The sequence below is a fragment of the Salmo salar genome, chromosome 13, assembly GCF_965601325.2.
Source record: "Salmo salar chromosome 13, fSalSal1, whole genome shotgun sequence".
In the NCBI taxonomy this organism is placed as follows: Eukaryota; Metazoa; Chordata; class Actinopteri; order Salmoniformes; family Salmonidae; genus Salmo; species Salmo salar.
The window spans coordinates 100,691,841-100,713,170 of NC_138303.1; the positions used below are offsets into that span (position 1 = coordinate 100,691,841).

Genomic DNA, 21,330 nt, shown 5'->3' on the forward strand with positions numbered 1-21,330 from the left:
TCATGTTGTTACTATTAGACATCAGAGGAATGCCACTGTCATGTTACAACTACTATTACACAGAGAGGGTTGATGAGTTTGACATGTTTTAATCATCAACATAAACATTCATGACTGACTGAAAAGTGAGAGCATCTGTCCAACCATGATTTATGATAATTGGTATCTATTCAAAGAGAGTGCTTCATTGGCCACAAACCCTAGGGGTAATCTGATTCACGGTTTCTACCCAGAAATTCTGCATCTCTGCCCCACAACAGACACAGCCCAGACTAACCTTTATGACTCATTCATATTAAAATAACATGAAGTACAAATCTTGTATTTGATTACTAGAATTGTCTACTTCATACAAACATACTACTATGTGACCTTTGCAGTAGCTTCAGTACAGTATAGACACATTTATAAGGCAATTTAAGGGGGGTGTCTTCACAATACATTTTTGGTAAAAAACAGCTTGTATAGGAACAATTACCAGCTATTATAAGGTAAACATGTTTTGTTATACATGTACCCACAATATTGTGCGTAATGCTAATGGAGGAGCAAGAACTGGACAGGCTCTACAGTTAGTTCCACATGACACCACTAGAAGGCAACATTATCCCATATATGTACTTTCAAAGGGGAAATTACTGAAGGAGCAACAGCAGTAGATGTATTCTCCTGTCCTCTCCTCTTCTGCCGCCTCCTGAGTCCTGTCCCCTCCTCTCCTCTTCTGCCACTACCCGAGTCATGTCCCCTCCTCTCCTCTTCTTCCACTACCCGAGTCCTGTCCCCTTCTCTCCTATTCTGCAACTACCCGAGTCCTGTCCCCTCCTCTCCTTTTCTGCCACTACTTGAGTCCTGTCCCCACCTCTCCTCTTCTGCCACTACCTGAGTCCTGTCCCCTCCTCTCCTCTTCTGCCACTACCTGAGTCCTGTCCCCTCCTCTCCTCTTCTGCCACTACCTGAGTCCTGTCCCCTCCTCTCCTCTTCGGCCACTACCCGAGTCCTGTCCCTTCCTCTCCTCTTCGGCCACTACCCGAGTCCTGTCCCCTTCTCCCCTATTCTGCAACTACCCGAGTCCTGTCCCTCCCTCTCCTCTTCTGCCAATACTTGACTCCTGTCCCCTCCTCACCTCTTCTGCCACTACCCAAGTCCTGTCCCCTCCGCTCCACCTCTGCCACTACCTTTGTCCTGTCCCCTCCTCTCCTCTTCTGCCACTACCTGAGTCCTGTCCCCTCCTCTGTCTCTTTTGTCACTACCTGAGTCCTGTCCCCTCCTCTCTACTTCTGCCACTACCTGAGTCCTGTCCCCTCCTCTCCTCTTCTGCCACTACCCGAGTCCTGTCCCCTCCTCTGTCTCTTTTGTCACTACCTGAGTCCTGTCCCCTCCTCTCTACTTCTGCCACTACCTGAGTCCTGTCCCCTCCTCTCCACTTCTGCCACTACCTGAGTCCTGTCCCCTCCTCTCCTCTTCTGCCACTACATGAGTCCTGTCCCCTCCTCTCCACTTCTGCCACTACCTGAGTCCTGTCCCCTCCTCACCACTTCTGCCACTACCTGAGTCCTGTCCCCTCCTCTCCTCTTCTGCCACTACCTGAGTCCTGTCCCCTCCTCTCCTCTTCTACCACTACCCGAGTCCTGCACCCTCCTCTCCTCTTCTGCCACTACTTGAGTCCTGTCCCCTCCTCTTCTGCCACTACCTGAGCCCTGTCCCCTCTTCTCCCCTTCCGCCACTACCTGAGTCCTGTTCTCTCCTCTCCTCTTCCGCCAATACACGAGTCCTGTCCCCTCCTCTCCACTTCTGCCACTACCCGAGTCCTGTCCCCTCCTCTCCTCTTCTGCCACTACCCGAGTCCTGTCCCCTCCTCTCCTCTTCAGCCACTACTTGAGTCCTGTCCCCTCCTCTTCTGCCACTACCTGAGCCCTGTCCCCTCTTCTTCTCTTCCGCCACTACCTGAGTCCTGTTTTCTCCTCTCCTCTTCCGCCAATACCCGAGTCCTGTCCCCTCCTCTCTACTTCTGCCACTACCTAAGCCCTGTCGCCTCCTCTCCTCTTCTCTTCTGCCACCACCTGAGTCCTGTTCCCTCTTCTCCTCTTCTGCCACTACCCGAGTCCTGTCCCCTCCTCTTCTGCAACTACTCGAGTCCTGTCCCCTCCTCTCCCACTACCCGAGTCCTGTCCCCTCCTCTCCTCTTCTGCCACTACATGAGTCCTGTCCCCTCCTCCCCACTTCTGCCACTACCTGAGTCCTGTCCCCGCCTCGCCACTTCTGCCACTACCTGAGTCCTGTCCCCTCCTCTCCTCTTCTGCCACTACCCGAGTCCTGTCCCCTCCTCTCCACTTCTGCCACTACCTAAGCCCCGTCGCCTCCTCTCCTCTTCTGCCACCACCTGAGTCCTGTTCCCTCTTCTCCTCTTCTGCCACTACCCGAGTCCTGTCCCCTCCTTTTCTGCAACTACTCGAGTCCTGTCCCCTCCTCTTCTGCCACTACCCGAGTCCTGTCCCCCCTCTCCACTTCTGCCACTACCCAAGTCCTGTCCCCTCCTCTCCTCTTCTGCCACTACTTGAGTCCTGTCCCCTCCTCTTCTGCCACAACCTGAGCCCTGTCCCCTCCTCTCCTCTTCTGCCACAACCTGAGCCCTGTCCCCTCCTCTCCTCTTCTGCCACTACCTGACTCCTGTCCCCTCCTCTCCACTTCTGCCACTACCTGAGTCCTGTCCCCTCCTCTATCTCTTTTGCCACTACCCGAGTCCTGTACCCTCCTCTCCACTTCTGCCACTACCTGAGTCCTGTTCCCTCTTCTTCTCTTCTGCCACTACCTGAGTCCTGTGCCCTCTTCTCCCCTCTTCTGCCACTACCTGAGTCCTGTTCTCTCCTCCCCTCTTCTGCCACTACCTGAGTCCTGTCCCCTCCTCTCTACTTCTGCCACTACCTAAGCCCTGTCGCCTCCTCTCCTCTTCTCTTCTGCCACCACCTGAGTCCTGTTCCCTCTTCTCCTCTACTGCCACTAGCCGAGTCCTGTCCCCTCCTCTTCTGCAACTACTCGAGTCCTGTCCCCTCCTCCCCACTTCTGCCACTACCTGAGTCCTGTCCCCGCCTCGCCACTTCTGCCACTACCTGAGTCCTGTCCCCTCCTCTCCTCTTCTGCCACTACCCGAGTCCTGTCCCCTCCTCTCCTCTTCTGCCACTACTTGAGTCCTGTCCCCTCCTCTTCTGCCACTACCTGAGCCCTGTCCCCTCTTCTCCTCTTCTGCCACTACCTGACTCCTGTTCTCTCCTCTCCTCTTCCGCCAATACCCGAGTCCTGTCCCCTCCTCTCCACTTCTGCCACCACCTAAACCCCGTCGCCTCCTCTCCTCTTCTGCCACCACCTGAGTCCTGTTCCCTCTTCTCCTCTTCTGCCACTACCCGAGTCCTGTCTCCTCCTTTTCTGCAACTACTAGAGTCCTGTCCACTCCTCTCCTACTACCCGAGTCCTGTCCCCTCCTCTTCTGCCACTACCCGAGTCCTGTCCCCCCCTCTCCACTTCTGCCACTACCCAAGTCCTGTCCCCTCCTCTCCTCTTCTGCCACTACTTGAGTCCTGTCCCCTCCTCTTCTGCCACAACCTGAGCCCTGTCCCCTCCTCTCCTTTTCTGCCACAACCTGAGCCCTGTCCCCTCCTCTCCTCTTCTGCCACTACCTGACTCCTGTCCCCTCCTCTCCACTTCTGCCACTACCTGAGTCCTGTCCCCTCCTCTATCTCTTTTGCCACTACCCGAGTCCTGTCCCCTCCTCTCCACTTCTGCCACTACCTGAGTCCTGTTCCCTCTTCTTCTCTTCTGCCACTACCTGAGTCCTGTTCCCTATTCTCCCCTCTTCTGCGACTACCTGAGTCCTGTTCTCTCCTCCCCTCTTCTGCCACAAACTGAGTCCTGTCCCCTCCTCTTCTCTTCTGCCACTACCCGACTTCTGTCCCCTCCTCTCCTCTTCTGCCACTTCCCGAGTCCTGTCCCCTCCTCTCCTCTTCTTCCACTACTTGAGTCCTTTCCCCTCCTCTCCTCTTCTGCCACTACCCGAGTCCTGTCCCCTCCTCTCCTCTTCTGCCACTACTTGAGTCCTTTCCCCTCCTCTCCTCTTCTGCCACTACCTGAGACCTGTCCCCTCCTCTATCTCTTTTGCCACTACCCGAGTCCTGTCCCCTCCTCCCCACTTCTGCCACTACCTAAGCCCTGTCGCCTCCTCTCCTCTTCTGCCACTACCTGAGTCCTGTTCCCTCTTCTCCTCTTCTGCCACTACCTGAGTCCTGTTCCCTCTTCTCCTCTTCTGCCACTACCTGAGTCCTGTTCCCTCTTCTCCTCTTCTGCCACTACCTGAGTCCTGTTCTCTCCTCTCCTCTTCTGCCACTACCTGAGTCCTGTCCCCTCCTCTCCTCTTCTGCCACTACCCGAGTCCTGTCCCCTCCTCTCCTCTTCTGCCACTACTTGAGTCCTGTCCCCTCCTCTTCTGCCACTACCTGAGCCCTGTCCCCTCTTCTTCTCTTCCGCCACAACCTGAGTCCTGTTCTCTCCTCTCCTCTTCCGCCAATACACGAGTCCTGTCCCCTCCTCTCCACTTCTGCCACTACCTAAGCCCTGTTGCCTCCTCTCCTCTTCTGCCACCACCTGAGTCCTGTTCCCTCTTCTCCTCCTCTGCCAATACCCGAGTCCTGTCCCCGCCTCTTCTGCCACTACCCGAGTCCTGTCCCTCCCTCTCCTCTTCTGCCAATACTTGAACCCTGTCCCCTCCTCTCCACTTCTGCCACTACCTGAGTCCTGTCCCCTCCTCTCAACTTCTGCCACTACCCGAGTCCTGTCCCCTCCTCTCCTCTTCTGCCACTACCCGAGTCCTGTCCCCTCCTCTCCTCTTCAGCCACTACTTGAGTCCTGTCCCCTCCTCTTCTGCCACTACCTGAGCCCTGTCCCCTCTTCTTCTCTTCCGCCACTACCTGAGTCCTGTTTTCTCCTCTCCTCTTCTGCCAATACCCGAGTCCTGTCCCCTCCTCTCTACTTCTGCCACTACCTAAGCCCTGTCGCCTCCTCTCCTCTTCTCTTCTGCCACCACCTGAGTCCTGTTCCCTCTTCTCCTCTTCTGCCACTACCCGAGTCCTGTCCCCTCCTCTTCTGCAACTACTCGAGTCCTGTCCCCTCCTCTCCCACTACCCGAGTCCTGTCCCCTCCTCTCCTCTTCTGCCACTACCCGAGTCCTGTCCCCTCCTCTCCTCTTCAGCCACTACTTGAGTCCTGTCCCCTCCTCTTCTGCCACTACCTGAGCCCTGTCCCCTCTTCTTCTCTTCCGCCACTACCTGAGTCCTGTTTTCTCCTCTCCTCTTCCGCCAATACCCGAGTCCTGTCCCCTCCTCTCTACTTCTGCCACTACCTAAGCCCTGTCGCCTCCTCTCCTCTTCTCTTCTGCCACCACCTGAGTCCTGTTCCCTCTTCTCCTCTTCTGCCACTACCCGAGTCCTGTCCCCTCCTCTTCTGCAACTACTCGAGTCCTGTCCCCTCCTCTCCCACTACCCGAGTCCTGTCCCCTCCTCTCCTCTTCTGCCACTACATGAGTCCTGTCCCCTCCTCCCCAATTCTGCCACTACCTGAGTCCTGTCCCCGCCTCGCCACTTCTGCCACTACCTGAGTCCTGTCCCCTCCTCTCCTCTTCTGCCACTACCCGAGTCCTGTCCCCCCCCTCCACTTCTGCCACTACCTAAGCCCCGTCGCCTCCTCTCCTCTTCTGCCACCACCTGAGTCCTGTTCCCTCTTCTCCTCTTCTGCCACTACCCGAGTCCTGTCCCCTCCTTTTCTGCAACTACTCGAGTCCTGTCCCCTCCTCTTCTGCCACTACCCGAGTCCTGTCCCCCCTCTCCACTTCTGCCACTACCCAAGTCCTGTCCCCTCCTCTCCTCTTCTGCCACTACTTGAGTCCTGTCCCCTCCTCTTCTGCCACAACCTGAGCCCTGTCCCCTCCTCTCCTCTTCTGCCACAACCTGAGCCCTGTCCCCTCCTCTCCTCTTCTGCCACTACCTGACTCCTGTCCCCTCCTCTCCACTTCTGCCACTACCTGAGTCCTGTCCCCTCCTCTATCTCTCTTGCCACTACCCGAGTCCTGTACCCTCCTCTCCACTTCTGCCACTACCTGAGTCCTGTTCCCTCTTCTTCTCTTCTGCCACTACCTGAGTCCTGTGCCCTCTTCTCCCCTCTTCTGCCACTACCTGAGTCCTGTTCTCTCCTCCCCTCTTCTGCCACTACCTGAGTCCTGTCCCCTCCTCTCTACTTCTGCCACTACCTAAGCCCTGTCGCCTCCTCTCCTCTTCTCTTCTGCAACCACCTGAGTCCTGTTCCCTCTTCTCCTCTACTGCCACTAGCCGAGTCCTGTCCCCTCCTCTTCTGAAACTACTCGAGTCCTGTCCCCTCCTCCCCACTTCTGCCACTACCTGAGTCCTGTCCCCGCCTCGCCACTTCTGCCACTACCTGAGTCCTGTCCCCTCCTCTCCTCTTCTGCCACTACCCGAGTCCTGTCCCCTCCTCTCCTCTTCTGCCACTACTTGAGTCCTGTCCCCTCCTCTTCTGCCACTACCTGAGCCCTGTCCCCTCTTCTCCTCTTCCGCCACTACCTGACTCCTGTTCTCTCCTCTCCTCTTCCGCCAATACCCGAGTCCTGTCCCCTCCTCTCCACTTCTGCCACCACCTAAGCCCCGTCGCCTCCTCTCCTCTTCTGCCACCACCTGAGTCCTGTTCCCTCTTCTCCTCTTCTGCCACTACCCGAGTCCTGTCTCCTCCTTTTCTGCAACTACTCGAGTCCTGTCCACTCCTCTCCTACTACCCGAGTCCTGTCCCCTCCTCTTCTGCCACTACCCGAGTCCTGTCCCCCCCTCTCCACTTCTGCCACTACCCAAGTCCTGTCCCCTCCTCTCCTCTTCTGCCACTACTTGAGTCCTGTCCCCTCCTCTTCTGCCACAACCTGAGCCCTGTACCCTCCTCTCCTTTTCTGCCACAACCTGAGCCCTGTCCCCTCCTCTCCTCTTCTGCCACTACCTGACTCCTGTCCCCTCCTCTCCACTTCTGCCACTACCTGAGTCCTGTCCCCTCCTCTATCTCTTTTGCCACTACCCGAGTCCTGTCCCCTCCTCTCCACTTCTGCCACTACCTGAGTCCTGTTCCCTCTTCTTCTCTTCTGCCACTACCTGAGTCCTGTTCCCTCTTCTCCCCTCTTCTGCGACTACCTGAGTCCTGTTCTCTCCTCCCCTCTTCTGCCACAAACTGAGTCCTGTCCCCTCCTCTTCTCTTCTGCCACTACCCGACTTCTGTCCCCTCCTCTCCTCTTCTGCCACTTCCCTGAGTCCTGTCCCCTCCTCTCCTCTTCTGCCACTACCCGAGTCCTGTCCCCTCCTCTCCTCTTCTGCCACTACTTGAGTCCTGTCCCCTCCTCTTCTGCCACTACCTGAGCCCTGTCCCCTCCTCTCCTCTTCTGCCACTACCTGACTCCTGTCCCCTCCTCTCCACTTCTGCCACTACCTGAGTCCTATCCCCTCCTATCTCTTTTGCCACTACCCGAGTCCTGTCCCCTCCTCTCCACTTCTGCCACTACCTGAGTCCTGTTCCGTCTTCTTCTCTTCTGCCACTACCTGAGTCCTGTTCCCTCTTCTGCCACTACCTGAGTCCTGTTCTCTCCTCCCCTCTTCTGCCACTACCTGAGTCCTGTCCCCTCCTCTTCTCTTCTGCCACTACCCGACTTCTGTCCCCTCCTCTCCTCTTCTGCCACTTCCCGAGTCCTGTCCCCTCCTCTCCTCTTCTGCCACTACTTGAGTCCTTTCCCCTCCTCTCCTCTTCTGCCACTACCCGAGTCCTGTCCCCTCCTCTCCTCTTCTGCCACTACTTGAGTCCTTTCCCCTTCTCTCCTCTTCTGCCACTACCTGAGACCTGTCCCCTCCTCTATCTCTTTTGCCACTACCCGAGTCCTGTCCCCTCCTCTCCTCTTCTGCCACTACTTGAGTCCTTTCCCCTCCTCTCCTCTTCTGCCACTACCCGAGTCCTGTCCCCTCCTCTCCTCTTCTGCCACTACTTGAGTCCTTTCCCCTCCTCTCCTCTTCTGCCACTACCTGAGCCCTGTCCCCTCTTCTTCTCTTCCGCCACTACCTGAGTCCTGTTTTCTCCTCTCCTCTTCCGCCAATACCCGAGTCCTGTCCCCTCCTCTCTACTTCTGCCACTACCTAAGCCCTGTCGCCTCCTCTCCTCTTCTCTTCTGCCACCACCTGAGTCCTGTTCCCTCTTCTCCTCTTCTGCCACTACCCGAGTCCTGTCCCCTCCTCTTCTGCAACTACTCGAGTCCTGTCCCCTCCTCTCCCACTACCCGAGTCCTGTCCCCTCCTCTCCGCTTCTGCCACTACATGAGTCCTGTCCCCTCCTCTCCACTTCTGCCACTACCTGAGTCCTGTCCCCGCCTCGCCACTTCTGCCACTACCTGAGTCCTGTCCCCTCCTCTTCTGCCACTACCTGAGCCCTGTCCCCTCTTCTCCTCTTCCGCCACTACCTGACTCCTGTTCTCTCCTCTCCTCTTCCGACAATACCCGAGTCCTGTCCCCTCCTCTCCACTTCTGCCGCTACCTAAGCCCCGTCGCCTCCTCTCCTCTTCTGACACCACCTGAGTCCTGTTCCCTCTTCTCCTCTTCTGCCACTACCCGAGTCCTGTCTCCTCCTTTTCTGCAACTACTCGAGTCCTGTCCACTCCTCTCCTACTACCCGAGTCCTGTCCCCTCCTCTTCTGCCACTACCCGAGTCCTGTCCCCCCCTCTCCACTTCTGCCACTACCCAAGTCCTGTCCCCTCCTCTCCTCTTCTGCCACTACTTGAGTCCTGTCCCCTCCTCTTCTGCCACAACCTGAGCCCTGTCCCCTCCTCTCCTTTTCTGCCACTACCCAAGTCCTGTCCCCTCCTCTCCTCTTCTGCCACTACTTGAGTCCTGTCCCCTCCTCTTCTGCAACTACTCGAGTCCTGTCCCCTCCTCTCCCACTACCCGAGTCCTGTCCCCTCCTCTCCTCTTCTGCCACTACATGAGTCCTGTCCCCTCCTCCCCACTTCTGCCACTACCTGAGTCCTGTCCCCGCCTCGCCACTTCTGCCACTACCTGAGTCCTGTCCCCTCCTCTCCTCTTCTGCCACTACCCGAGTCCTGTCCCCTCCTCTCCACTTCTGCCACTACCTAAGCCCCGTCGCCTCCTCTCCTCTTCTGCCACCACCTGAGTCCTGTTCCCTCTTCTCCTCTTCTGCAACTACCCGAGTCCTGTCCCCTCCTTTTCTGCAACTACTCGAGTCCTGTCCCCTCCTCTTCTGCCACTACCCGAGTCCTGTCCCCCCTCTCCACTTCTGCCACTACCCAAGTCCTGTCCCCTCCTCTCCTCTTCTGCCACTACTTGAGTCCTGTCCCCTCCTCTTCTGCCACAACCTGAGCCCTGTCCCCTCCTCTCCTCTTCTGCCACAACCTGAGCCCTGTCCCCTCCTCTCCTCTTCTGCCACTACCTGACTCCTGTCCCCTCCTCTCCACTTCTGCCACTACCTGAGTCCTGTCCCCTCCTCTATCTCTTTTGCCACTACCCGAGTCCTGTACCCTCCTCTCCACTTCTGCCACTACCTGAGTCCTGTTCCCTCTTCTTCTCTTCTGCCACTACCTGAGTCCTGTGCCCTCTTCTCCCCTCTTCTGCCACTACCTGAGTCCTGTTCTCTCCTCCCCTCTTCTGCCACTACCTGAGTCCTGTCCCCTCCTCTCTACTTCTGCCACTACCTAAGCCCTGTCGCCTCCTCTCCTCTTCTCTTCTGCCACCACCTGAGTCCTGTTCCCTCTTCTCCTCTACTGCCACTAGCCGAGTCCTGTCCCCTCCTCTTCTGCAACTACTCGAGTCCTGTCCCCTCCTCCCCACTTCTGCCACTACCTGAGTCCTGTCCCCGCCTCGCCACTTCTGCCACTACCCGAGTCCTGTCCCCTCCTCTCCTCTTCTGCCACTACCCGAGTCCTGTCCCCTCCTCTCCTCTTCTGCCACTACTTGAGTCCTGTCCCCTCCTCTTCTGCCACTACCTGAGCCCTGTCCCCTCTTCTCCTCTTCCGCCACTACCTGACTCCTGTTCTCTCCTCTCCTCTTCCGCCAATACCCGAGTCCTGTCCCCTCCTCTCCACTTCTGCCACCACCTAAACCCCGTCGCCTCCTCTCCTCTTCTGCCACCACCTGAGTCCTGTTCCCTCTTCTCCTCTTCTGCCACTACCCGAGTCCTGTCTCCTCCTTTTCTGCAACTACTAGAGTCCTGTCCACTCCTCTCCTACTACCCGAGTCCTGTCCCCTCCTCTTCTGCCACTACCCGAGTCCTGTCCCCCCCTCTCCACTTCTGCCACTACCCAAGTCCTGTCCCCTCCTCTCCTCTTCTGCCACTACTTGAGTCCTGTCCCCTCCTCTTCTGCCACAACCTGAGCCCTGTCCCCTCCTCTCCTTTTCTGCCACAACCTGAGCCCTGTCCCCTCCTCTCCTCTTCTGCCACTACCTGACTCCTGTCCCCTCCTCTTCACTTCTGCCACTACCTGAGTCCTGTCCCCTCCTCTATCTCTTTTGCCACTACCCGAGTCCTGTCCCCTCCTCTCCACTTCTGCCACTACCTGAGTCCTGTTCCCTCTTCTTCTCTTCTGCCACTACCTGAGTCCTGTTCCCTCTTCTCCCCTCTTCTGCGACTACCTCAGTCCTGTTCTCTCCTCCCCTCTTCTGCCACAAACTGAGTCCTGTCCCCTCCTCTTCTCTTCTGCCACTACCCGACTTCTGTCCCCTCCTCTCCTCTTCTGCCACTTCCCGAGTCCTGTCCCCTCCTCTCCTCTTCTGCCACTACTTGAGTCCTTTCCCCTCCTCTCCTCTTCTGCCACTACCCGAGTCCTGTCCCCTCCTCTCCTCTTCTGCCACTACCTGAGACCTGTCCCCTCCTCTATCTCTTTTGCCACTACCCGAGTCCTGTCCCCTCCTCTCCACTTCTGCCACTACCTAAGCCCTGTCGCCTCCTCTCCTCTTCTGCCACTACCTGAGTCCTGTTCCCTCTTCTCCTCTTCTGCCACTACCTGAGTCCTGTTCCCTCTTCTCCTCTTCTGCCACTACCTGAGTCCTGTTCCCTCTTCTCCTCTTCTGCCACTACCTGAGTCCTGTTCCCTCTTCTCCTCTTCTGCCACTACCTGAGTCCTGTCCCCTCCTCTCCTCTTCTGCCACTACCCGAGTCCTGTCCCCTCCTCTCCTCTTCTGCCACTACTTGAGTCCTGTCCCCTCCTCTCCTCTTCTGCCACTACTTGAGTCCTGTCCCCTCCTCTTCTGCCACTACCTGAGCCCTGTCCCCTCTTCTTCTCTTCCGCCACAACCTGAGTCCTGTTCTCTCCTCTCCTCTTCTGCCAATACACGAGTCCTGTCCCCTCCTCTCCACTTCTGCCACTACCTAAGCCCTGTTGCCTCCTCTCCTCTTCTGCCACCACCTGAGTCCTGTTCCCTCTTCTCCTCCTCTGCCAATACCCGAGTCCTGTCCCCGCCTCTTCTGCCACTACCCGAGTCCTGTCCCTCCCTCTCCTCTTCTGCCAATACTTGAACCCTGTCCCCTCCTCTCCACTTCTGCCACTACCTGAGTCCTGTCCCCTCCTCTCCACTTCTGCCACTACCCGAGTCCTGTCCCCTCCTCTCCTCTTCTGCCACTACCCGAGTCCTGTCCCCTCCTCTCCTCTTCAGCCACTACTTGAGTCCTGTCCCCTCCTCTTCTGCCACTACCTGAGCCCTGTCCCCTCTTCTTCTCTTCCGCCACTACCTGAGTCCTGTTTTCTCCTCTCCTCTTCCGCCAATACCCGAGTCCTGTCCCCTCCTCTCTACTTCTGCCACTACCTAAGCCCTGTCGCCTCCTCTCCTCTTCTCTTCTGCCACCACCTGAGTCCTGTTCCCTCTTCTCCTCTTCTGCCACTACCCGAGTCCTGTCCCCTCCTCTTCTGCAACTACTCGAGTCCTGTCCCCTCCTCTCCCACTACCCGAGTCCTGTCCCCTCCTCTCCTCTTCTGCCACTACCCGAGTCCTGTCCCCTCCTCTCCTCTTCAGCCACTACTTGAGTCCTGTCCCCTCCTCTTCTGCCACTACCTGAGCCCTGTCCCCTCTTCTTCTCTTCCGCCACTACCTGAGTCCTGTTTTCTCCTCTCCTCTTCCGCCAATACCCGAGTCCTGTCCCCTCCTCTCTACTTCTGCCACTACCTAAGCCCTGTCGCCTCCTCTCCTCTTCTCTTCTGCCACCACCTGAGTCCTGTTCCCTCTTCTCCTCTTCTGCCACTACCCGAGTCCTGTCCCCTCCTCTTCTGCAACTACTCGAGTCCTGTCCCCTCCTCTCCCACTACCCGAGTCCTGTCCCCTCCTCTCCTCTTCTGCCACTACCCGAGTCCTGTCCCCTCCTCTCCTCTTCAGCCACTACTTGAGTCCTGTCCCCTCCTCTTCTGCCACTACCTGAGCCCTGTCCCCTCTTCTTCTCTTCCGCCACTACCTGAGTCCTGTTTTCTCCTCTCCTCTTCCGCCAATACCCGAGTCCTGTCCCCTCCTCTCTACTTCTGCCACTACCTAAGCCCTGTCGCCTCCTCTCCTCTTCTCTTCTGCCACCACCTGAGTCCTGTTCCCTCTTCTCCTCTTCTGCCACTACCCGAGTCCTGTCCCCTCCTCTTCTGCAACTACTCGAGTCCTGTCCCCTCCTCTCCCACTACCCGAGTCCTGTCCCCTCCTCTCCTCTTCTGCCACTACATGAGTCCTGTCCCCTCCTCCCCACTTCTGCCACTACCTGAGTCCTGTCCCCGCCTCGCCACTTCTGCCACTACCTGAGTCCTGTCCCCTCCTCTCCTCTTCTGCCACTACCCGAGTCCTGTCCCCCCCCTCCACTTCTGCCACTACCTAAGCCCCGTCGCCTCCTCTCCTCTTCTGCCACCACCTGAGTCCTGTTCCCTCTTCTCCTCTTCTGCCACTACCCGAGTCCTGTCCCCTCCTTTTCTGCAACTACTCGAGTCCTGTCCCCTCCTCTTCTGCCACTACCCGAGTCCTGTCCCCCCTCTCCACTTCTGCCACTACCCAAGTCCTGTCCCCTCCTCTCCTCTTCTGCCACTACTTGAGTCCTGTCCCCTCCTCTTCTGCCACAACCTGAGCCCTGTCCCCTCCTCTCCTCTTCTGCCACAACCTGAGCCCTGTCCCCTCCTCTCCTCTTCTGCCACTACCTGACTCCTGTCCCCTCCTCTCCACTTCTGCCACTACCTGAGTCCTGTCCCCTCCTCTATCTCTCTTGCCACTACCCGAGTCCTGTACCCTCCTCTCCACTTCTGCCACTACCTGAGTCCTGTTCCCTCTTCTTCTCTTCTGCCACTACCTGAGTCCTGTGCCCTCTTCTCCCCTCTTCTGCCACTACCTGAGTCCTGTTCTCTCCTCCCCTCTTCTGCCACTACCTGAGTCCTGTCCCCTCCTCTCTACTTCTGCCACTACCTAAGCCCTGTCGCCTCCTCTCCTCTTCTCTTCTGCAACCACCTGAGTCCTGTTCCCTCTTCTCCTCTACTGCCACTAGCCGAGTCCTGTCCCCTCCTCTTCTGCAACTACTCGAGTCCTGTCCCCTCCTCCCCACTTCTGCCACTACCTGAGTCCTGTCCCCGCCTCGCCACTTCTGCCACTACCTGAGTCCTGTCCCCTCCTCTCCTCTTCTGCCACTACCCGAGTCCTGTCCCCTCCTCTCCTCTTCTGCCACTACTTGAGTCCTGTCCCCTCCTCTTCTGCCACTACCTGAGCCCTGTCCCCTCTTCTCCTCTTCCGCCACTACCTGACTCCTGTTCTCTCCTCTCCTCTTCCGCCAATACCCGAGTCCTGTCCCCTCCTCTCCACTTCTGCCACCACCTAAGCCCCGTCGCCTCCTCTCCTCTTCTGCCACCACCTGAGTCCTGTTCCCTCTTCTCCTCTTCTGCCACTACCCGAGTCCTGTCTCCTCCTTTTCTGCAACTACTCGAGTCCTGTCCACTCCTCTCCTACTACCCGAGTCCTGTCCCCTCCTCTTCTGCCACTACCCGAGTCCTGTCCCCCCCTCTCCACTTCTGCCACTACCCAAGTCCTGTCCCCTCCTCTCCTCTTCTGCCACTACTTGAGTCCTGTCCCCTCCTCTTCTGCCACAACCTGAGCCCTGTACCCTCCTCTCCTTTTCTGCCACAACCTGAGCCCTGTCCCCTCCTCTCCTCTTCTGCCACTACCTGACTCCTGTCCCCTCCTCTCCACTTCTGCCACTACCTGAGTCCTGTCCCCTCCTCTATCTCTTTTGCCACTACCCGAGTCCTGTCCCCTCCTCTCCACTTCTGCCACTACCTGAGTCCTGTTCCCTCTTCTTCTCTTCTGCCACTACCTGAGTCCTGTTCCCTCTTCTCCCCTCTTCTGCGACTACCTGAGTCCTGTTCTCTCCTCCCCTCTTCTGCCACAAACTGAGTCCTGTCCCCTCCTCTTCTCTTCTGCCACTACCCGACTTCTGTCCCCTCCTCTCCTCTTCTGCCACTTCCCGAGTCCTGTCCCCTCCTCTCCTCTTCTGCCACTACCCGAGTCCTGTCCCCTCCTCTCCTCTTCTGCCACTACTTGAGTCCTGTCCCCTCCTCTTCTGCCACTACCTGAGCCCTGTCCCCTATTCTCCTCTTCCGCCACTACCTGACTCCTGTTCTCTCCTCTCCTCTTCCGCCAATACCCGAGTCCTGTCCCCTCCTCTCCACTTCTGCCACTACCTAAGCCCCGTCGCTTCCTCTCCTCTTCTGCCACCACCTGAGTCCTGTTCCCTCTTCTCCTCTTCTGCCACTACCCGAGTCCTGTCCCCTCCTTTTCTGCAACTACTCGAGTCCTGTCCCCTCCTCTCCTACTACCCGAGTCCTGTCCCCTCCTCTTCTGCCACTACCCGAGTCCTGTCCCCCCCTCCCCACTTCTGCCACTACCCAAGTCCTGTCCCCACCTCTCCTCTTCTGCCACTACTTGAGTCCTGTCCCCTCCTCTTCTGCCACAACCTGAGCCCTGTCCCCTCCTCTCCTCTTCTGCCACTACTTGAGTCCTGTCCCCTCCTCTTCTGCCACAACCTGAGCCCTGTCCCCTCCTCTCCTCTTCTGCCACTACCTGACTCCTGTCCCCTCCTCTCCACTTCTGCCACTACCTGAGTCCTATCCCCTCCTCTATCTCTTTTGCCACTACCCGAGTCCTGTCCCCTCCTCTCCACTTCTGCCACTACCTGAGTCCTGTTCCGTCTTCTTCTCTTCTGCCACTACCTGAGTCCTGTTCCCTCTTCTCCCCTCTTCTGCCACTACCTGAGTCCTGTTCTCTCCTCCCCTCTTCTGCCACTACCTGAGTCCTGTCCCCTCCTCTTCTCTTCTGCCACTACCCGACTTCTGTCCCCTCCTCTCCTCTTCTGCCACTTCCCGAGTCCTGTCCCCTCCTCTCCTCTTCTGCCACTACTTGAGTCCTTTCCCCTCCTCTCCTCTTCTGCCACTACCCGAGTCCTGTCCCCTCCTCTCCTCTTCTGCCACTACTTGAGTCCTTTCCCCTTCTCTCCTCTTCTGCCACTACCTGAGACCTGTCCCCTCCTCTATCTCTTTTGCCACTACCCGAGTCCTGTCCCCTCCTCTCCTCTTCTGCCACTACTTGAGTCCTTTCCCCTCCTCTCCTCTTCTGCCACTACCCGAGTCCTGTCCCCTCATCTCCTCTTCTGCCACTACTTGAGTCCTTTCCCCTCCTCTCCTCTTCTGCCACTACCTGAGCCCTGTCCCCTCTTCTTCTCTTCCGCCACTACCTGAGTCCTGTTTTCTCCTCTCCTCTTCCGCCAATACCCGAGTCCTGTCCCCTCCTCTCTACTTCTGCCACTACCTAAGCCCTGTCGCCTCCTCTCCTCTTCTCTTCTGCCACCACCTGAGTCCTGTTCCCTCTTCTCCTCTTCTGCCACTACCCGAGTCCTGTCCCCTCCTCTTCTGCAACTACTCGAGTCCTGTCCCCTCCTCTCCCACTACCCGAGTCCTGTCCCCTCCTCTCCGCTTCTGCCACTACATGAGTCCTGTCCCCTCCTCTCCACTTCTGCCACTACCTGAGTCCTGTCCCCGCCTCGCCACTTCTGCCACTACCTGAGTCCTGTCCCCTCCTCTTCTGCCACTACCTGAGCCCTGTCCCCTCTTCTCCTCTTCCGCCACTACCTGACTCCTGTTCTCTCCTCTCCTCTTCCGAAAATACCCGAGTCCTGTCCCCTCCTCTCCACTTCTGCCGCTACCTAAGCCCCGTCGCCTCCTCTCCTCTTCTGCCACCACCTGAGTCCTGTTCCCTCTTCTCCTCTTCTGCCACTACCCGAGTCCTGTCTCCTCCTTTTCTGCAACTACTCGAGTCCTGTCCACTCCTCTCCTACTACCCGAGTCCTGTCCCCTCCTCTTCTGCCACTACCCGAGTCCTGTCCCCCCCTCTCCACTTCTGCCACTACCCAAGTCCTGTCCCCTCCTCTCCTATTCTGCCACTACTTGAGTCCTGTCCCCTCCTCTTCTGCCACAACCTGAGCCCTGTCCCCTCCTCTCCTTTTCTGCCACAACCTGAGCCCTGTCCCCTCCTCTCCTCTTCTGCCACTACCTGACTCCTGTCCCCTCCTCTCCACTTCTGCCACTACCTGAGTCCTGTCCCCTCCTCTATCTCTTTTGCCACTACCCGAGTCCTGTACCCTCCTCTCCACTTCTGCCACTACCTGAGTCCTGTTCCCTCTTCTTCTCTTCTGCCACTACCTGAGTCCTGTTCCCTCTTCTCCCCTCTTCTGCGACTACCTGAGTCCTGTTCTCTCCTCCCCTCTTCTGCCACAAACTGAGTCCTGTCCCCTCCTCTTCTCTTCTGCCACTACCCGACTTCTGTCCCCTCCTCTCCTCTTCTGCCACTTCCCGAGTCCTGTCCCCTCCTCTCCTCTTCTGCCACTACTTGAGTCCTTTCCCCTCCTCTCCTCTTCTGCCACTACCCGAGTCCTGTCCCCTCCTCTCCTCTTCTGCCACTACTTGAGTCCTTTCCCCTCCTCTCCTCTTCTGCCACTACCTGAGACCTGTCCCCTCCTCTATCTCTTTTTCCACTACCCGAGTCCTGTCCCCTCCTCTCCACTTCTGCCACTACCTAAGCCCTGTCGCCTCCTCTCCTCTTCTGCCACTACCTGAGTCCTGTTCCCTCTTCTCCTCTTCTGCCACTACCTGAGTCCTGTTCCCTCTTCTCCTCTTCTGCCACTACCTGAGTCCTGTTCTCTCCTCTCCTCTTCTGCCACTACCTGAGTCCTGTCCCCTCCTCTCCTCTTCTGCCACTACCCGAGTCCTGTCCCCTCCTCTCCTCTTCTGCCACTACTTGAGTCCTGTCCCCTCCTCTTCTGCCACTACCTGAGCCCTGTCCCCTCTTCTCCTCTTCCGCCACTACCTGAGTCCTGTTCTCTCCTCTCCTCTTCCGCCAATACCCGAGTCCTGTCCCCTCCTCTCCACTTCTGCCACTACCTAAGCCCTGTCGCCTCCTCTCCTCTTCTGCCACCACCTGAGTCCTGTTCCCTCTTCTCCTCCTCTGCCAATACCCGAGTCCTGTCCCCGCCTCTTCTGCCACTACCCGAGTCCTGTCCCTCCCTCTCCTCTTCTGCCAATACTTGACCCCTGTCCCCTCCTCTCCACTTCTGCCACTACCTGAGTCCTGTCCCCTCCTCTCCACTTCTGCCACTACCTGAGTCCTGTCCCCTCCTCTCCTCTTCTGCCACTACCCGAGTTCTGTCCCCTCCTCTCCTCTTCAGCCACTACTTGAGTCCTGTCCCCTCCTCTTCTGCCACTACCTGAGCCCTGTCCCCTCTTCTTCTCTTCCGCCACAACCTGAGTCCTGTTTTCTCCTCTCCTCTTCCGCCAATACCCGAGTCCTGTCCCCTCCTCTCTACTTCTGCCACTACCTAAGCCCTGTCGCCTCCTCTCCTCTTCTCTTCTGCCACCACCTGAGTCCTGTTCCCTCTTCTCCTCTTCTGCCACTACCCGAGTCCTGTCCCCTCCTCTTCTGCAACTACTCGAGTCCTGTCCCCTCCTCTCCCACTACCCGAGTCCTGTCCCCTCCTCTCCGCTTCTGCCACTACATGAGTCCTGTCCCCTCCTCTCCACTTCTGCCACTACCCGAGTCCTGTCCCCGCCTCGCCACTTCTGCCACTACCTGAGTCCTGTCCCCTCCTCTCCTCTTCTGCCACTACCCGAGTCCTGTCCCCTCCTCTCCTCTTCTGCCACTACTTGAGTCCTGTCCCCTCCTCTTCTGCCACTACCTGAGCCCTGTCCCCTATTCTCCTCTTCCGCCACTACCTGACTCCTGTTCTCTCCTCTCCTCTTCCGCCAATACCCGAGTCCTGTCCCCTCCTCTCCACTTCTGCCACTACCTAAGCCCCGTCGCTTCCTCTCCTCTTCTGCCACCACCTGAGTCCTGTTCCCTCTTCTCCTCTTCTGCCACTACCCGAGTCCTGTCCCCTCCTTTTCTGCAACTACTCGAGTCCTGTCCCCTCCTCTCCTACTACCCGAGTCCTGTCCCCTCCTCTTCTGCCACTACCCGAGTCCTGTCCCCCCCTCTCCACTTCTGCCACTACCCAAGTCCTGTCCCCTCCTCTCCTCTTCTGCCACTACTTGAGTCCTGTCCCCTCCTCTTCTGCCACAACCTGAGCCCTGTCCCCTCCTCTCCTCTTCTGCCACTACTTGAGTCCTGTCCCCTCCTCTTCTGCCACAACCTGAGCCCTGTCCCCTCCTCTCCTCTTCTGCCACTACCTGACTCCTGTCCCCTCCTCTCCACTTCTGCCACTACCTGAGTCCTATCCCCTCCTCTATCTCTTTTGCCACTACCCGAGTCCTGTCCCCTCCTCTCCACTTCTGCCACTACCTGAGTCCTGTTCCGTCTTCTTCTCTTCTGCCACTACCTGAGTCCTGTTCCCTCTTCTCCCCTCTTCTGCCACTACCTGAGTCCTGTTCTCTCCTCCCCTCTTCTGCCACTACCTGAGTCCTGTCCCCTCCTCTTCTCTTCTGCCACTACCCGACTTCTGTCCCCTCCTCTCCTCTTCTGCCACTTCCCGAGTCCTGTCCCCTCCTCTCCTCTTCTGCCACTACTTGAGTCCTTTCCCCTCCTCTCCTCTTCTGCCACTACCCGAGTCCTGTCCCCTCCTCTCCTCTTCTGCCACTACTTGAGTCCTTTCCCCTTCTCTCCTCTTCTGCCACTACCTGAGACCTGTCCCCTCCTCTATCTCTTTTGCCACTACCCGAGTCCTGTCCCCTCCTCTCCTCTTCTGCCACTACTTGAGTCCTTTCCCCTCCTCTCCTCTTCTGCCACTACCCGAGTCCTGTCCCCTCCTCTCCTCTTCTGCCACTACTTGAGTCCTTTCCCCTCCTCTCCTCTTCTGCCACTACCTGAGCCCTGTCCCCTCTTCTTCTCTTCCGCCACTACCTGAGTCCTGTTTTCTCCTCTCCTCTTCCGCCAATACCCGAGTCCTGTCCCCTCCTCTCTACTTCTGCCACTACCTAAGCCCTGTCGCCTCCTCTCCTCTTCTCTTCTGCCACCACCTGAGTCCTGTTCCCTCTTCTCCTCTTCTGCCACTACCCGAGTCCTGTCCCCTCCTCTTCTGCAACTACTCGAGTCCTGTCCCCTCCTCTCCCACTACCCGAGTCCTGTCCCCTCCTCTCCGCTTCTGCCACTACATGAGTCCTGTCCCCTCCTCTCCACTTCTGCCACTACCTGAGTCCTGTCCCCGCCTCGCCACTTCTGCCACTACCTGAGTCCTGTCCCCTCCTCTTCTGCCACTACCTGAGCCCTGTCCCCTCTTCTCCTCTTCCGCCACTACCTGACTCCTGTTCTCTCCTCTCCTCTTCCGACAATACCCGAGTCCTGTCCCCTCCTCTCCACTTCTGCCGCTACCTAAGCCCCGTCGCTTCCTCTCCTCTTCTGCCACCACCTGAGTCCTGTTCCCTCTTCTCCTCTTCTGCCACTACCCGAGTCCTGTCCCCTCCTTTTCTGCAACTACTCGAGTCCTGTCCCCTCCTCTCCTACTACCCGAGTCCTGTCCCCTCCTCTTCTGCCACTACCCAAGTCCTGTCCCCCCCTCTCCACTTCTGCCACTACCCAAGTCCTGTCCCCTCCTCTCCTCTTCTGCCACTACTTGAGTCCTGTCCCCTCCTCTTCTGCCACAAACTGAGCCCTGTCCCCTCCTCTCCTCTTCTGCCACTACCTGACTCCTGTCCCCTCCTCTCCACTTCTGCCACTACCTGAGTCCTGTCCCCTCCTCTCCACTTCTGCCACTACCTGAGTCCTGTCCCCTCCTCTATCTCTTTTGCCACTACCCGAGTCCTGTCCCCTCCTCTCCACTTCTGCCACTACCTGAGTCCTGTTCTCTCCTCTCCTCTTCTGCCACTACCTGAGTCCTGTTCTCTCCTCTCCTGCCATTACCTGAGTCCTGTTCCCTCTTCTTCTCTTCTGCCACTACCTGAGTCCTGTTCCCTCTTCTCCCCTCTTCTGCCACTACCTGAGTCCTGTTCTCTCCTCCCCTCTTCTGCCACTACCTGAGTCCTGTCCCCTCCTCTTCTCTTCTGCCACTACCCGACTTCTGTCCCCTCCTCTCCTGTTCTACCACTTCCCGAGTCCTTTCCCCTCCTCTCCTCTTCTGCCACTACCCGAGTCCTGTCCCCTCCTCTCCTCTTCTGCCACTACTTGAGTCCTTTCCCCTCCTCTCCTCTTCTGCCACTACCTGAGACCTGTCCCCTCCTCTATCTCTTTTGCCACTACCCGAGTCCTGTCCCCTCCTCTCCACTTCTGCCACTACCTAAGCCCTGTCGCCTCCTCTCCTCTTCTGCCACTACCTGAGTCCTGTTCCCTCTTCTCCTCTTCTGCCACTACCTGAGTCCTGTTCCCTCTTCTCCTCTTCTGCCACTACCTGAGTCCTGTTCTCTCCTCTCCTCTTCTGCCACTACCTGAGTCCTGTTCTCTCCTCTCCTGCCATTACCTGAGTCCTGTTCCCTCTTCTCCTCTTCTGCCACTACCTGAGTCCTGTTCTCTCCTCTCCTCTTCTGCCACTACCCGAGTCCTGTTCCCTCTTCTCCTCTTCTGCCACTACCTGAGTCCTGTTCCCTCTTCTCCTCTTCTGCCACTACCTGAGTCCTGTTCCCTCTTCTCCTCTTCTGCCACTACCTGAGTCCTGTTCTCTCCTCTCCTCTTCTGCCACTACCTGAGTCCTGTCCCCTCCTCTTCTCTTCTGCCACTACCCAAGTCCTGTCCCCTCCTCTTCTCTTCTGCCACTACCTGAGGTTCACTTTC

The 21,330-nt window shown here is 57.7% G+C and overlaps 1 protein-coding gene across 1 annotated transcript in view; it reads right to left on the reverse strand.

Moving 5' to 3' along the window:
• Positions 1-21,330, reverse strand: part of epb41l4a (erythrocyte membrane protein band 4.1 like 4A) — a 127,648-nt gene that overhangs the window by 16,963 nt on the left and 89,355 nt on the right.